General features: G+C 36.5%; 1 protein-coding gene across 2 annotated transcripts in view; it reads left to right on the forward strand.

Moving 5' to 3' along the window:
- ZFAND3 (zinc finger AN1-type containing 3) overlaps nt 1-17,781 on the forward strand; it is a 316,314-nt gene that overhangs the window by 267,373 nt on the left and 31,160 nt on the right. The window lies entirely within an intron of this gene.

Here is a 17,781-nt window from a genome sequence, read left to right on the forward strand (position 1 = left end):
ACTGGAGAAATGCTTAGAATTTAGTTTCTAAGAGTAAGTAGGAGTGATAAAGGGATACTGTGGAATGTTGAGGGAAAGTTTAGAAGTAAGACTGTTTTCTAGTGAGCAGAAAAGTACAAATATGGCTTGGCAGATATGTTTTTGAGTAGCAGATAAGCACCTAATACTTGGGAAAATCGAGATATGACTGTTCAGCTTTGATCATTTAACCTCACTAAGTCACAGGAATTAGACCTTAGAGATAGGAGAACTTTGCAGCAGAGCCACAGAGAAATGCTTTGAAAACGGTTTACCAGTCTGATTCAAGAGTTATAAACATTCTGATAGTGCAGTTTTTTTTGTCACTTGAGCCTTTAAATGAATACACCTCTTTATGAAGTACCTTCAAAACTAACCTACCAGTTCCAGACAAGAAAAAACTAAAGGAGTTCATCACCACCAAACCTGTATTACAAAAAAGGTTAAAGGTACTTCTTTAAGAAGGAAAAGGGGGGAAAGGTTAAAAATAAGAATAATGAAATGACAATAACTACATAAGTATAATTTTTTTAAACATAAATGGATAATAAATGCTCCAATCAAAAGATATAGAGTGGCCGAATGGACAAGAAAACAAGATCTATACATATGCTACCTACAAGAGATCCACTTCAGATGGAAAAACACACACAGACTGAAAGGGATGGAAAAGATACTTCATGCAAATGGAAATGAAAAAAAGCTGGGGTAGCAATACTTAATCAGACAAAATAGACTTTAAAACAAAGGCTATAATAACAAGAGGCAAAGAAGGACTTTGCATAATGATAAAGGTATCCAACAAGAGGATATAACCCTTATGAACATTTACACACCCAGTGTAGGAGCACCTAAACATATAAAGCAAACATTTACAGCATTATTTACAGTATTCAGGATATGGAAGCAACCTAAGTGTCCATCAGTAGATGACTAGATAAAGAAATAATTTATATACAACAAAATGAAATATTACTCCACCATAAAAAAAGAATAAATCTTAACATTTGCGACATGCACAGACCTAGAGGGTATTATGCTAAGTGAAATAAATCAGACAATGAAAGACAAATACCATATGATTTCACTTATGTGGAATCTAAAAATCAAAATAAACAAAACAGAAACAGACTCAGATACAGAGAACAAACTGATGGTTGCCAGATGGGAGGGAGTTGGGGGCTGAGTGAAAACAGTGAAAGATTAAGAAATACAAATTGGCAGTCACAAAATAGTCATGGGGATGTAAAGTACAGTTTAGGGAATGTAGGCAGTTATGATAACTATATATGGTGAAATCACTTTGTAAGTTATATAATGTCTAACTGCTCTGCTGTACATCCAAAACTAATATAAAATTGAATGTCATCTGTAATTGAAAAATAAAAAAATGTATCATTTTATTAACATCTTCATATCTATGTCATCTGTAGCTTAGTATCCTTTTTATTTATTCCTAGCATTACTTATGACATTTCTTCTTTCTAGTCAATAGTACCTAAAGTTTGTTAATTTTCTGCTTTTCCAGAGAACCAATTTTCTACTTTGTCGAGCCTTAATATTGCATACTTGTTTCTATATTATTAACTTCTGATATTGTCAGTAATCTTTCTTCTATTTTTGATATTTTATACTTTTCTCTCATTTTTGGAGTTTAATGCTTGACTCAATTTTTAGGATTTCTTTTATAAAATGAATATGTAAGACTATAACTTGTAATAGCTGCTACTCATAAGATTTTGATATGAAGTGCTTTCATTGTTGTATGGGTCAAGGTACATTGTACTTTTCTCATGAATTTTGGTATGCTTCCCAAATTCAAAACAAATGGAACTATCTTGATTTATTTGGCGAGAAATATTTATTCTTTCTTAAATTGAAATCAGAAAACTGTTATGATACCACTCATTTGAAATTTTTTGAGATCTGATTTATCCCTCAGCATATGATCAATACTTGTAAATGTCTCACATATGCTTAAGAATATGTATTCTATTTATGTTCATTAAAATAAGCTTGTTAATTGTTTTTAAAATTTTTAACCTATCAGGAGACTTCTTGCTGTTTGAGAAATTGTAGTTCTTCTGTGAGTTCTTTGACGCCATCAGTTATTCATAGGTGTGTGCCTCATTTTAAAGATGCCTAATATATGATCATCTCAGTACATCTTATTACAAATCAGATAAACCAAGAATTAGTGTTATAGCAGAGCCCTTCAGTCTCTAAAATGTCTCACCACTGAGTGAAAGTTGATAGGTTTTTCCTTTTGCAATTAAAGTAATATTTGATTTACCAAATAATCATTTCCTCCTTACCCTATTCAAAATATGGAAGCAACCTAAGTGTCCATCAATAGATGATCGGATAAAGAAATAAGTGTTCTGTGGGTAGTGGCCAGTAGAATGGAGGAAAAAAAGTGAATGTGAGAAAAATGTTTTAAAATAAGAGTAATAGGACTTGATGGCTGATTAGAGTTGGCTGAAGAAAGAATGTAAAGTTATAAACTTGGGGAATTGAGAGAAGAAAAATGAGATTGAGACAGGGAAAGAATGTGAAGAAAAAAAGGTTGAAACTATTTTTAGTTTCTGATAAGCTAAATTTTAGGTTATTGTAAACAGTCCTGCAGAAAATTATAAATGTAGGCCTAGTTTAGAAGTCATTGGTCTAGAAGCAACGATTAAAGGTATGCAGTTGGGTAAGGGAATGAATACAGAAGAACAAGGGCTAAAGACTATATTTAGGGGGCCAGAAAGTAAAAAGGAAGCCAGAATATTAAGGAAGCTAAAGACAGGAGAAGGCTTCATACGGGATCATGAAAGATGCATTAGGAGAGGGGCCAGGAAATTGGAGGACTAAGGTAAACTGTTGCCTATAGCTGGTAGAAGATTATTGGAAAACCTGAAAGAAGTTAGTGAAATGTGGTGGGATTAAAAGCCTGATGGGAGGCCATTAAAGAGGCACTTTATAACAAGGAAATAAAAGCAGCAGAGGAGTTAATTGAGCTGTTGAAAAACAAAAATTGTTGTGGTTGGAGAGAGAAACAGGATCGGGCATTTCTTGGTGTGGAGGTAGTTAAGATAGAGAAGTATTTTGACCTGATTAACATGCAAAGGAAAGGTACACAGGAAGAGAAAAACAAAATATTAGAAGAGAAATAGAAGAGATACAAAAGCAAGGTTCTTCAGAGGCAGAAACCCAGAAACATTAGTTTCTTCCCAAGAGGATGAGGAGAGAGATACAGATTAATAAATACATTTTCCCTTTTAATGTATAGACAGTTGAGACAAGATGAACTAGAGACTTTATCCTGGAAGGTCATCATTTTCTGAATAAATAGATAATACCATCACCTGTAAGTTGCAGCAGGGAACTGTGTTTGTAAGAAGAGAATTATTGTGTACTAAGGGAAAATAGAATTTCTAAGCAGGACCTAATCCAAACATCATTAGTTTAAATTTACAGCTGGCCAAAGTGAGACTTATCTGGCTACTACATTTAGCCCAAAATAAGAGACCAAAGAGAGAACAAGTGGTGCTTATGTCTTTCTTTTTTAATTATGTGCTTTCATTTTTCATTTTTCAAAAGTAACTACATAGTGTAAGTCATGACACAAAATAGTTTATAAGAGAAAGTAATAGTCTAGAGACAGTCCCACTCCACAACACTGACCAACATTTCTCTTTTGGCAGTTTGTTTTACTACTTTCATCCTGTGAGTTACCTTTATAACTGTGAAAGGGAAAAAATGCTAATATCCCTACTTTTTAGATGTCAGTCAATTGGTACGAAATAGAAGGTCTGTAGCTCACACTATTCCTCAACCCAGTGATTGGTATTTATATTTTTTGTTTTCATTCTTCTCTTTCTTCATTCAGCTTTCAGCATCATCTCTTAATGAGAATGTTAATACCTCTGATTAGAGGTACTTCCTTATCATACCTCCTGTCAGCTACACTTGTACTTTTTTTATTGTCACAGTTATTAACTACGTTCAGGCCTATAACCACAAGCGAATCTTCTATGTATTGTCCGTACGTTGGTCCCAAAAATTGAAAGCCCATAAATGGCATTTACATTATTATAACTCTGTAAATGTTATTCCCTGCCAGGCACGTCAAGTTGCATGTTAGGAATAGATTTCTTCTTTTGTGGGTCTAATGTCACAGTCCCTGGAGAATGTTCCTACATCAAAACCAAATCGTATTTTTTTGTTGTTGTTGTATTCCATCAGTTGTTAAAAAATCATGCCACATTTTAGTTTGCTTTATATTTGGATTGTAACATTTTAATACAGGTTTTTCTCTTGGCATTTATAATTGCCTTTCTTTTTTCTTGCATTATTTGGTTTTCTGTACTATTTTTTTTTCTAACCTGTATTTATACTTTTTACTCAAGACTTCCCTCCTTTGTGCTCCAATCTGGAGTAGGTGTTCTTGAAGCCTACTGTGTCAGAATTCTCTTTTACCATTCTCTCTTTTATCCTCTCATTTTTTGGACTGCAACCCTCAAGTTAGTTCCTAAGAGATGGAGTGTTGAGGTTCTTGCACATCTGAAAATGTCTTTTCTTGCCCCTTGCATGATGGAAAGTTTGACTAAGTATGCAGTTCTTGGATGAAAATCATTGTTCCCTTCTAGCATTCCATATTATTATGGAGAAGTCAATGCCACTGATTTTTATTTTTATAAGTAATATAGCTGAGATTTTATTTCACCTCAAAAAATCTTAGGATTGCGTTTTTGTCTTTTGTGTTCTTACATTTGTAATGAAGTGTCTAGTGGTCATCATGTCCACGCCCATCCCCCCATTCGAGATGTTAGATACTTGCTAGGCCCCTATGATTTGAACACGCCTGTCCTCCTTCAGGTGTAGATTGCTTTTGATATTCCCCCAACTTAACATCTTCTTTTGGAGGGACTCATAATATAGATGTTGGACCTGCTAGATTGATTTTTTCCTTCACTTCTTCCTCATAGTTTACATCTCCTCTGTGTTCTGAGTGATTCTTCTATACTTTATCTTCCAGTGCTTCTTTTGATTGTACTTCAACAATTGTACTTTTAATGAGCTCGCTCTTGTTCCCTGAGTTTTTTTTTGTAGTATGCTATTCTTGTTTATGAATATAATAATAACTGTATAGTAATACCTTATCAGTATATTTAGTGATTAGACTTCGCTCTTCTCTTTGCTATCTGTTATTGCTATGAGGCCAGTTTTCGTATTCGTCTTAGTCTTATCTCATTTGCCTCCTGAAGCTTGGTTTTCTGTTGACTTTTAAGAAAGAAGGGTTAGATGAGTGGGGAGAGTTTCTTTCTTGATTGGGAATTTTACTGGAGGTTCCGTGTGGGATTGAGTAAGGTAGAGGTGTTAACTGGCAGAATTTGTTGTGAGGAAGTAAGTCTCTCAAATGGAGGAGGACTTGACTATGGAGGAGGAACCATAAAGACAACTTTGCCTAGACAGGTCATTCAGTTTCTTTAGAGAAGAGTTCTTCAGAATTTTGCCAGTAAGTGTGGGTTGCTACCAAGGGTGGGAGGTGTAAACTAGCACAGTTCTACAAATATACTTTCAGTAGGTCCTCCTGCTTTCCATCCTGCTTATCTTAAGACTTTCTTCACACATGATGGCTGGCACCTCTGCAGTCACCAAGTTTCAGCCTCAGCACACTCCCATCACTATCAATACCTAGACATTTGTTCAAAATTTCTTGTTGGTTATGTTAGATACACACAATTATATTTATTACAGTGGGTTCATGTTTCATGCTTTCATTTCAGTTGGGACTTGGGAGTGGTCATTCCTCTTGAATTGAAAGTTACCTGAGTCAAAGTCAGGACTATACCTTCTGATTTAATCACAGGTGGAGAGATAAAAGGGAAGAGTAGCCTTAATAGAATGTTGTAGTTCTTAGGAAATCTAAACGATGAGAATGTATCCAAATTAAAGCCCCTAATCCTGAAGGGATGGAAGTAGAGAGGTTGGTGGTTGAGAATGTGGGCGCTAGTGGCAGACTACATGGGTTCACATTCCAGTGCCCCCTTTTACCAACCACATAACTGGAAGAATTGTTAGACCTTTCTGTGAGACTCGATTTTCTCTTTCCTAAAATAGTATGCCCATCTGTAGAGTTATGAGGGAAATGAAATACTGCTTTTAACTAAATGACCTAACATGGTGCCTGATAAATGTTCAGTAGGTTAGAAATGTGGACAAAAGGTGCCTGGTAATCCTAATGAAAGGAGAGTAGAGAAGCTTGAGAGAATGTAGAGGAAAGTGAGAAAGAGCGCACACACCTCACAATCTGGTTGGAAAAAGAGATGAATCTGAAACTGTTAATGTGAACTCAAAGCAAAGCAGGTTGGAGAATTTAGACATGGAAATGAAGGTCAGTGAAGTCAAGGGAAGAGGGAGGAGCGATCAGCAACCCTGTTTGAACAGGTGAGGGCTGTAAATGACAGGAAGCCCAAAAAACCTATTAGAAAATTGGGTACTAGAACTGTGAAGATCAAACTTCTTTTTTACTCTGTTTTGTGTCTAGGCCTTGTTTTAAAAGTAAAATTTTACTGTACATATTGGTGGAAAGTAATTCTTACAGAGATTTCATAAGCTTGCCTTCTTAAAAAAAATTAACACTCTTATGTCCTGAGCTCTCCTCTAAGCTTTTATATTTATAATTCAGAACTTCTTTTTATTCTGGAGCAAATCACAATTTAGGAACCACAGAGGGTCGATAGTTTTCTTGTGCCTAAAAACTTGATTAAAAGCTTTGGTTTTTGCATCCAAACCCAACAACATGAGAGAACTTTAGCCAATAAATTCACTTCTTTATGATTAAAAATCAGACAGTTTAACCTTGGAAGCACTTTTGTCATGGGGGACTTCATATTGTGATTAGTTATCGTAACAGCCAAGTGCCTCTGTGGGCTCTGTTAACCAGCCTCCCACTACTTATGTATAATTATTTTTAGTGCATACACACACTCTGCTATAAAAGCTTATTTGGCCTTATGCTCCCTGCCGGTCTGAATTCTCTGTTTCATTACCAGTGTCCACCCACAGAGTTTCAGAAAGCCATTCCTAAATAGCAAAACCACAACTCAGAATTTTAAATAAACCACATCTCTGTTAGATGAATGGACAGGGGTAGTTAGTTACATGCTATGCATTTCTCACATCCATCTACCCTTTCAAAACTTATTAAAAATGTATGCATATATAAGCAAGAAAATAGGACATTTAACTCAGATTGTGTTGATTTTTTCTGTTACTTTAGCAAGGGATAAAGAAAGAGAAAACAGTCTTTAAGATTTTTACCTTGAATGTTGGTCGGTATTTACTTGAAAAAATATACTGGACACTTCTGCTTTTTTTTCCCTTAGAGGAAGTTGAACAACTCTTCTCTAAAGATGTTATTACAGTACAGCTTGGAATTTATGTCTAAATATGCAAGATGGCTTTTAAAAGAAAGTTCTGGGAGAGGGACCTTGTGTAGTACTGATTTGAATAGGAGGTGTTCCGTGCAGCAGAGTCTGTTTTCCAGCTTGGCATTAACTGATAGTTCCAATTACTGACAAGGATTCATAGCCACTTTTTTTTTGGCATCCTGTTGATAAATGCATTTCCAAAAGATTAAAATCACATCTTAAGGTCTCGGTCATCATCCTTCCTGGAATAGCAGTTGCAGTAATTGATGCAATTAAAAATGGGTCCTTACTGGGATTGGAGAAAGTAAGGACTAAAAGCATGACATGTAAAAAAAAGTCTGTGATTAGTCATTAAAATCTACTTACAGATAAGTGTTGACTTCACTACAGATCTGGAGAAGCATGAACTTTGACTTTACTGTTGATTATCTGGTACAACTATTTTGTCATGCACTTTCCTGTCAGACCTAAGCAGTGTCAACATTTCTGAGAAAGAGTTCATCAGGCACTCTAGCCAGTTATCGCCAAGTATGAATGCTCTGGAACATAGTTGTTGGGTTTTTTTTTAAACATTATTTCAGACTTACAGAAAGATTACAAGAAGATCACACAGAATTCTCAGGTATCTCCCCTCCCCCACATTCCCCAAATGTTAGCATTTTACCACATTGGACATTGACTTTCTCTACTCTTCCTCTCAACCTGTCCCCCGCCCTCGTGTGTGTCTGTGGTATTCATATCCCTAACCATTTCATTAAGTTGCTTTTGTTATACTAAACGCTTCAGTGTGTAATTCTTAAAATCAAGGTATTATCTTAATAGCCACAGTACAGTTTTCAAAATTGGGAAATTAACATTGATATGATATATAGTTGATTTTTCAGTATGGTTGTTCATAGCATGAAAACTTTGATAAATAATAATTCAGTGAAGAGTGTTATGCAAAGGCAGTTGAATTGAGGTTAAAATGTAAGATACTTGCTCCTTATGTTTCAAATATGAACTAAAGACAATTTTGATAATAATATTCTGCAGAATTCTTGGCTTCTGATTTTCCAGCTGCTCATTTTACTAACAGAGTTATATCTCTTTATACACTGTTTTCTTAAGGCAGCTTTCTTCAACCCTCTACACACTTGGTAGTACCTACATCAACATTGATACAATCCCGAGTAATGAACACCTTAACATACTCATTTGGGGTGGGAGTGGGGGGCACAACAAGGCTTTCTCTGAGCACTCCTTGTCATATGTTAAGATCTAACATTAGGTTCATTTAGCCTCACATCAGAAAGAGTTAAAATGAGGTACAGAAGTGTTTTTAAGCTTAAGGATTTACCTGGAGGTAATGAGCCAAAAGAGTAGACCTTGGATGGAAAAAACTAAGTGATAGGTAGAGAGAAGATCTGAATTAAGCTGATGCTAAATGAGAAACAAAAATAGTTTAAAAACAAATCAGCTATTTAATTTTAGCATCTATAGTACTTAGTTATGCATTCAAACTGATTTTTTTAAAATATCAAAATAAAAATGTTCAGTTTTTTTCCCTTGCATTAAACCTGGAGCACAGCCCATAAGATGACAATCTCTTATTGCGGTATTACCATCATTAGGAATTTGTTCCCTGTTATAGAGATACTCATCGTTGTTATTTCACTGAGCACCGGTGGAGTACTAAATATAGCCAGTTCTGCTCCTCCCCCTAGAAGCTTGCATTATAAGTCAGACAGGCAAAACAAGTGGAAAATTAAAAATACCCACAGGGAATATAGTCAGGCTTTATAGGGGTGAAATTATTTGCATGGGAACATTTGACTTTTTTATATATGTATGTTTTTAACAAAAAGTCAGAAAATTTGAATTAGTGTCTCATTCTTTACCCATTTCTCCACCCTACCCCCATAGTCAGTGTTTTCTCATAAAGGATGCCTGTTTTCAGTCTTCCTGGCCACAGACCCAAGGTCAGATCAGGTTAACCCTGTGCAAGTCATTCATGCTTTGGAGATTAAGATTTGAGGCTACAACATTATTTGAAGACTTCTATCCTTTCTCTTCCCTCTTCAGATGTAAAATAGTAAGAAGTGGCTATAGTCAATGGCTGTGTACTGCCCAGCTGCTCAAAACAGTGGTATGATTTTATAGAGCATAATTCAAAAACTTCTAGGCTTCATCTAACTACAGAGAAGACATTTCCTATTTTCAGACAGCTTAACTTCTAAATGAACATTTTAAGAAATTAAATGAAAACAGTTTTGCCTGTCTTATACACAGTTATATGAAAGTAAATCTGGATATATTGCTACTTCATGGATTCTCTCAAATTTTCCTTTCTTCGGATAAATGAAAATAATCCATGGCTGATCTGTTTTCTAAAACTACTGGAAAAGAAAATAGAACAGAAGTTGAAAACCAGTCTTAGCACTGTAAGAGTCTTAGAACCCCCGTGATCATAGACCATGATTTGTGGTGAGGAAAGAGAAATTAGGGGGTTTGGGCATGTGGCGTTTGAGAAGCTTGTCTTTCTCTTAGATTTCTTAATCTTGCTTCTCTCTGTCTCATCTTGCTACCTTTTTCTGTACTCCACTGATATTATAAATGCAATATTTTTTAAAAAAAAAAATCAATGCAGTGTAATGTTGTTGAACTCTAAAATACCCAAGCAGGTTATAAAAAGGAAAGATTATCTATTGAGGATAATTTGTCAGTTGCAATGAGCAATTTTAAAAAAAGCTGTGAGGAAAAGTAATATGGTTTAGTTCAGCCGGCAGGACAGATCTTGCTAATGCAGAAGCTAAAACAAGGAAGAGGTGCCAGGCCAGTCCCACTTACAAAGACTACTTCATTGCTAGTCCTGTCAGTTTTCCTGACTGTGCCCTTTGTAGAATTTAGCCCCTGGGGTTCCCTCTAAGTAAATTGCACGGCAGGAATGACACTTAACAAACAGGGATGGTAGCTGCAATTTTTCAGATGAACCAAGGAGTGGTTTGTAGACCATCCACCCTCATCTGTGCCTTTATAAAGAGACCTTGCCTGTGAGCTGTAGGGCACTATCAGGGTGGTCGAGAAGAGAATGCTTTCGTGGGGCACATACAAAGGTGAGAAGGCATGTTTCACCTATAAAAATAACTTTTTTTTTTTTTTTTTTTTTTTGCTATTAGTAGAAAAAGAACTTTTGTGCCATCCTACAAATGATCAGTAAAGAAATTCTTGTGGACAGAATAACAGGAAAAACTAAAGCTGATTTTATAGAAATTTAAGTGCTATGACTATAATCCACAGAAATCCAGAGAATTAGCAATAATGGGGGAAAAATGGTAGGAGGAGCCTTACAAATCATATTCCAGGAGCAGAGGACATGTACAATTATTCATCAGAGATGTGTCTTAGAGAAATTGCACCAGAATATTTAGATAAGAAGATTCTAGGCAGAATAAAGAAAGGTGCTTATTTTTGTTCCCATACTTGGCCCAGGGTCTGCCCCACCACCTTAATCCCAGTGGCAGCTGAGCTGTATACTGTAGGAAGTAGCAGAAACTCATCTTCATTGTGTAAGGTACTCTCAAGGAAGAGCAGAAATAGAAATCTTGAAATGTAACAGCAGTTCGATACAGGGTAGTATAGTGGTTAAGAGCAAGAACTCTAGGCCAGACAGCCTGAGTTCAAATTCCAGTTCTTGTACGTAACTAGTGTGATGTTCAGTAATTCACTTTACTTGTGCCTCAGTTCCCTCATCTTAAAAGACAAGTAATAATAGCACCTACCACATAGTCTTGTTATAAAAGCTAAATGAGTTAACTTGTAAAAGCATTTAGAAAGTCCTGGTACAGAATCAGTGTCCTAGTGCTTGTTATTGCAGCTTTACTGAAACTCAAGGAATCTCTTTTGTCCTATCCACCTACTGTGATAAGTGGCCTTAAAAATGAGTTTGGATCAAAGGTTATATAGCATGATTTCATTTATATGGCCATGTATATGTCCATATATATGACATTCTCAAAATGACAAAATTATAGAAATGGAGGACACATTAGTATTTGCCAGGGGTTGCCAGGGAGCAAGAGGGGGCATGGCTATAAAAGGGCGACATGAAGGAGTCTTGTGGTGATGGAAATGTTCTATAGCTTGGTTGTGATTTTATACTAGAGTTTTTTGCAGTATAACCATTGAGGAAAACTGGGTGAAGGGTACATAGGATTTTGCTATATTGATCCTTATAGCTACATCTGAACCTAGAATTTTCTCAAAAGAAATTGTTTAATAATAAAAAGAAAATGGGCTTGGACAATTCCTGATAGAGTAAAAATTGACAGTTAAAGCCATGTATGTGTCTGAACTGACAGACCAATATTAAAGTTAATAAGCATGATGAAAGAAAAACTATGAGCTAGCCATTGACATTTTAGTGGGATGTTTGTCACCCCCCCAGAAAAAAAATTAAAGCAGTTGGGGTCAAAGAAAGAAAAACGATCAGCAGCAGCTTTATTTTCCTAAAAATCCTTCCAAATGGTGTTCTTCAAAATGTCTTTGCTCCCAACACTGTAAAATGGTCTATTCATTGATAGGATGTTTGGTAAAGAGAATTTAGAAGATGCATGAGCAACAACTTTTATACCAATGGTATTCCAAAAAGTAGACCTCACAGGAAAAAAATGAGGGATGACAAATGTAAGCTAAAAATCACCTGTCTACCTATGTACAGTATAGTTAAGTTGAAGAGGTACCTTTTCCTCTTCTGCTTCTTAATCACACACATTCCAACAGAATTTATCACTATTACATTTTGTGTTCATTTGTATTCTGTTCATTTATTCATATGCCACTTATTATGCTATAGGTTTATTTGTATATATGTTTTTTTTTCTGGATTGTGACCTTGAGGGGAGAGATCACTGCCATCCGATTTGCCGGTTCAAAGCCCAGTACCTGGCATATACTTGACACTTGAGAAAAAAATGAAATATTGACTGTTGTCATGGCCCTGAATAGAGTGGTAATTAATCTAGAGGCCTCAATAAACTAGATCATATAAACTGAGAATATTATTATACTTAATGAGATTGTGATTGTTTTTGCAAATGAACCCTCCTGGCTTTTGCTTTATGTTTTTTATTCTGGTGAAATTTTTCCTTAAGTTTAAAATAAGGAAGAATTTTGGAGCATCGAATGATTCAGCAATGAAGAGCTGTCTTATAGCGACAATTAGCAACACTGTAAAGTCAGTCAGGAGGGGAAGGGCAATCAGAAAAAGGCCAAGAAGCTATTGGAAAAGAGATAATTGGAGGAATGACTTGTGGCCTTCTGGGACGAACTTCAGTCACAGACAGTGTCACCATATTATAAGAAATCATGAGCTAAAACAGTAGTAGCTAGCCGATCTCCTAATGCTTGCCATCCATTTCCTGTTAAGGCACAGATGAACTACATTCTGATGTCCAGTATGTGGCAGGGATGCAGTGGAGACAGAGAAGGAGCATTTTTCTCTCCACTGCCAAGGTGCAGTAGGAACTGGGTTGATTACACAGTATTTGCCCTTCTTCACCTGCCTTTACTTATGCCAACTCTCCAACCATGTGGATTTTTCAGGTGCTTGCTGGAAGTTTTGATCTCTGGTCTTGAATATGGAACAGAGGAGATGTGCAATTATAAATCTCCTTCCTTAGAAGTTAAATGATGCCATTAAAATAAATAGATAAGCTAGAAAGGAGCCAGGATGTGGTATATTCCACAGGAAAACTAACCAAGAGTGTTCAAAAAGTCCATGTCCTTTGGAAGGAAGGGAGGGGAAGGAAAAAGGAAGGAAGAAGGCAGAGAAGGAGAGGGAGGGAGGAAGGAGAGAGAGTGACATACACTGTTCTATATTAAAAGAGACTTAGACATAGTATCCAGATGTAACACTTGAAACCTGATAGGACATGCCTTTGAAAACAGTGGAGGTAATTTGGATATGAATTGAATGACATTGGGCATTATTCTTAATTTTCTTAGGTGTAATATTTTAGTTATATAAAGAAATGCCTTTATTATTAAATGTGTGTATATGTGAAGTATTTTGATGTTTGCAACTTTTTTTCAGATGGTTCAGGGGGGAAAAGTGTTATATATGGAGTGGAGAGATAAAGCAATGGTGACAGATTTTTAACAACTGTTTTATGTGAATGGAGTATACACAGGTGTTTATTGTACTATTCTTTGAACTTTTCTACGTGTTTGAAATTTCTCAGAATAAGAAGTTGGGCAAAGTTAGCTAAATGCTTTTCTCCTGAGGTTGAGAACAAGGCAAAGATGTCCTCTCTCAGTACTCTTATTCAGCATCATAGTAGGAAGCCTACCCAGTACAGGAGATATGAAAAAAAATTAAAGGTAGATTAGAAAAAGAGAAAAGTTGAGGGGAAAACTCTTCCTTTAGAATTACTGGACTCTGGTGCCATGATTTTAAACATCGTTTTATTTAATGGAGACTTATTCTTCCCATGGCACATTGGCTTCTCCTACTTGATCTTTTGATGAATTCATAATCACTTTTTTCCTGGTATCAAGGTGCGCCACCAGAATCAGCTTTCTGCTACCTGTCCAGCAGGAACCAGAATGGGAAGAGGAAGTGACAAATTTGATCCCAGTCCTTAAAACATGTTGGCGGGACATTTGGGTGCTCATCTCCTGAAGGGTACATGACCTCTACATTGCTGCCATGAGGATCAGAATCATATGATTAGATGATACAATTACCCCCAAGAAGATATCTGATGCCTTATGTCTTTTGAGCATGCTGAGGAAGACAGAGACCTCAAAAGTTCAGGTGCATTCCCAAGATAGTCAGCTCTACTGATATAGAGATAGATATACCCCAGGTCTCCCAATCTTATGTTCTCAGTAGGGAAGAAGAGTCAGAGGTCTGCTTTCAGTCTTGAGGTTGTGATAGAGGAGGCCACCCTCAGATGTCAGATATCTCTAATAGCAGAGGAGAGAGCCAGAGAAAATAACCTGGGGTAGGGATTAGGTGGTGGAGGTGGTAGAAGAAACAGACTAGTGCTTAAGAACAGTACTGCCTGGCAGTCTGAGAACAACTAACCTTTAAAATAGTATCTGAGACCTGGCATCCTAGGTATATTTCAAGCAAGATTCATCTCCATATTATATATCAAACAAAATGAAGGCATTCTCCACAACATTTTAATAATCGACCTTTCCCAAATGCTTGAACTTCTTTGTCCATGTAATAGTGTTTTAAAAGGTGTGTTATCCCAGAATTGTTATAAGGATCATTAGGAAGATAAGAGGGGGAAATCCCAGTCGGATAAAGTGGGAAAAAAGTTTTTAATGGATAATGAGGGAGTTTTCTATCTTGAAGTCTTTCATGACGCAGAGTAAAAGCCAGGAAAGGATGAATTTAATCCCTGCATAAACTCTGAAAGCAAAGCATGAGGAGAAACATAGAAAGTATTTTGAACCAGAGGTTTTAGCAGCTAAGGCTCCTTTTAAATGGTCAGAGGAGAGACAGCAGTGATGTGGGAGGGAGGGTTTATTAATTATTGCTCTTACTGATATTTGTACAGGCTGTTGGGATCATAAATGTCAGTCTGTCAGGAGACTGTGATAGGTTTTAAAAAAACTGATTGAGTGCCTCAAAAGCTGTCATAGAGACTGAGATTAAACAGATTCATCTTTCTTTCTTAGAAGCGAGGGAAGGTGTGGGTAAAGTGAATATAAGAAGGCTTCCTTCTTACCTTTGCCACTTTACTTCTCCCACTCTCCTAATCTAAATTGTGAGGATTGGCTTGTACAGAGGGCTAAGAGCCTGCCTGAGATGTCAGAAGGCCATAGTCATGATTAGCTACCCCAGGTGTATGCAGGCTGCCAGCTACACAGTGACAGGAGATTGAGAGAGATTGGGATTCAACTCTGACAGGCCTGACACAATTTATTTGGAAATTTCTGGGAGAGAACATAAGTAATAAAGACAAGAACAGTGACAGTAAGGAACAAATGTGAATTTCTGTCAGAGACAAAACAGAATTTTAAAAGTAGCTCTGTTTGTTGTCTCCAGTCAAGCTTTCCAGTTAAACTATGTTTCTAAATTGAAATTCTTATCACTACTTTCTGCAGTTGGCTAAGAAACTACAATTAGAAGAATTTCTCTCTTCAAAAGATTATGTTTAAAATCACTGTACTTGTTCTCTGTCACAAATTAAATAGCAGTTACCTTTAAACCTAGAAAGCTGATAGATTAAATACTTTTTCTTTCTCATTTAATCACACTTTAATTCTTGATGAGACTTTTCTTTGACTAGATCTGTGATATTTTTCTCATTCTGCTAAACACTAGCAGATTAAGAGGGGGTCTGGTGAGTACCAAGAGCCATGGACCTGGCAGCTCTTGCATGGTGTATACAGACTAGATTATGTTCTTAAGAAACAGCATACTGGGGAAAAAATTGTGCTTCGTTGGCCCTTTACGGAGGGACCTTAATTAGAAGTCACTCCTAACTCCTGGGGTGGGAGCAGTTGCTAGCCTGCCACTACGGCGCCTCCTGCTGCTAATGATCGAGCTCCTTGCAAAGACTCGTCCTTCTGACAGTTAAAACTGCATGCAAGAGTTATTTCTGTTCACCTTTCTCTCTATATTTAACCCTTACTGCCCAATTCAGATCATGCCAAGTAGATTGTTAGGTGTTAAAGTGCTTCAGGGTAACAGAAAGGAAGTTCATGAGCAAAAAGTAAAGAATCAAAGTTTAATTTACTCAATATGGACAGTAATGAGAGTTCCTTTAGTTTCCCATGTTCGAGTCTTTTCTTTCTGGTAGTCTTTTTAGTTGACCTAAAATTTATAATTGAATAGTTGAATTATTTAGTTTGTTATTATGTAATTAGATTTCCTATCCTGGACATCTGTTTCTCTTATTTAAGCAACTCGCCCCATGACACAAAGTTTCATTAAATAATTATCACAGGAGATATAAATTTCTTATGCAGACATGATGATGATCCTGTAGACTGCTATTTATTTCATTAGCTTCTAATTAAAACACTAAGTTGACTTGTGAGAAAATGCCAAAGAATAGTTTGCTTCACCAGGAAGTTATATATAACATAGTCACCTCCCTGATGGCAGCATGTGGAGGGTGCTAAACAGTTTCGAGAGCTTATTTCCCTTCCTTCTTTGTGGTAGGGAACATTACAGGGCACAAGATTCCTCTCCTTTTAATAGACCATGGCCTGAGTGAAGGTTAAGTGGGCATATTCCAAATCATAGAAGTTCTGGATCTCTTAATATCTGGGGACATATCCTTGATTCTAAAAAATAACACATTTTAGTAAACAATTTGTCTGTCTTGGTTTAGAATCAGTGAGGACTGCTTCCCATGGCTCATACTTTCTATTTCTTTGATCTTAGACTTGTACAGATGCTGAGATATTGACTCTCAGAGGACTGACTAGAGCTGAGCGGTATTCTTTTAGGATGGCCAGTGCAATGCGGCCAGAAGCTGTTGGCAGCATCAGAAACCTCCCTTAGGACCCATTATTTCAGGAATGTCGCATGCCTCCTGCCTAACAGAACAAATAATGTAGTAGTCTTTATATAGAATGTGGAATAGATAAAGGAAAATTTCAGCATGAAATCAAGCAGATTTATCCCTTAGTTTTGTTGTTGAATGCTTATTGGTCACACAAGGTAGGGAATTAGAAAAGAGATCGAGCCTGAACAGGCCTCCTAATTTTGGGGGGCCCCATTAGGTGGATTGTTTGGTGATGACCATTGAGGATTATGATTACATAAATATTAATTCTGTCTCCCAATCTTAGGAATCATACATTTAAAAATATTATCTTCACATATCATTCCTTGCTTATTTAAAAATAGTTAGCTGTGAGTAATATAGCTGAAAGAAAAATTATCTTCTTGTAGCAAAGGTTTACTTTAGAAATGGAGATCACTGCTATGCAGGTAGACAGCACATTGACAGTTCGAGACAGATTTATGTGGAAAACAGTTTTGTGAGCTCTGCATTTCCAGACACGTGCTCAGTTCTATCAGATAGTGGTGTGAGTGAAAGGCTCATTTATGTCCGAGTGCTGCCCTTTTACACTAGAGGTAAGCTGGCATCACGGCAAAGCCCTCTAGATTTTAACAATGTTAATAAATGCAAAGGATTCAACTTGCCTCCCTTGTGTGGACCTCCATTTCTCTTCTCCATGCTGCCCTCCGGAGTTGTGGGATAATTTATCATAAAGATACTCCAGGTTTAAGACTTTGTCTCAGAACAAACACCATTTTTTTTGTTACAGCTTTTACTCTAGAAATTTCTTATTACTAAAATATAAATTTTTAAAAAGTCTAAATAGG

Source organism: Rousettus aegyptiacus, unplaced genomic scaffold (assembly GCF_014176215.1).
Source record: "Rousettus aegyptiacus isolate mRouAeg1 unplaced genomic scaffold, mRouAeg1.p scaffold_m13_p_1, whole genome shotgun sequence".
Classification (NCBI taxonomy): domain Eukaryota; kingdom Metazoa; phylum Chordata; class Mammalia; order Chiroptera; family Pteropodidae; genus Rousettus; species Rousettus aegyptiacus.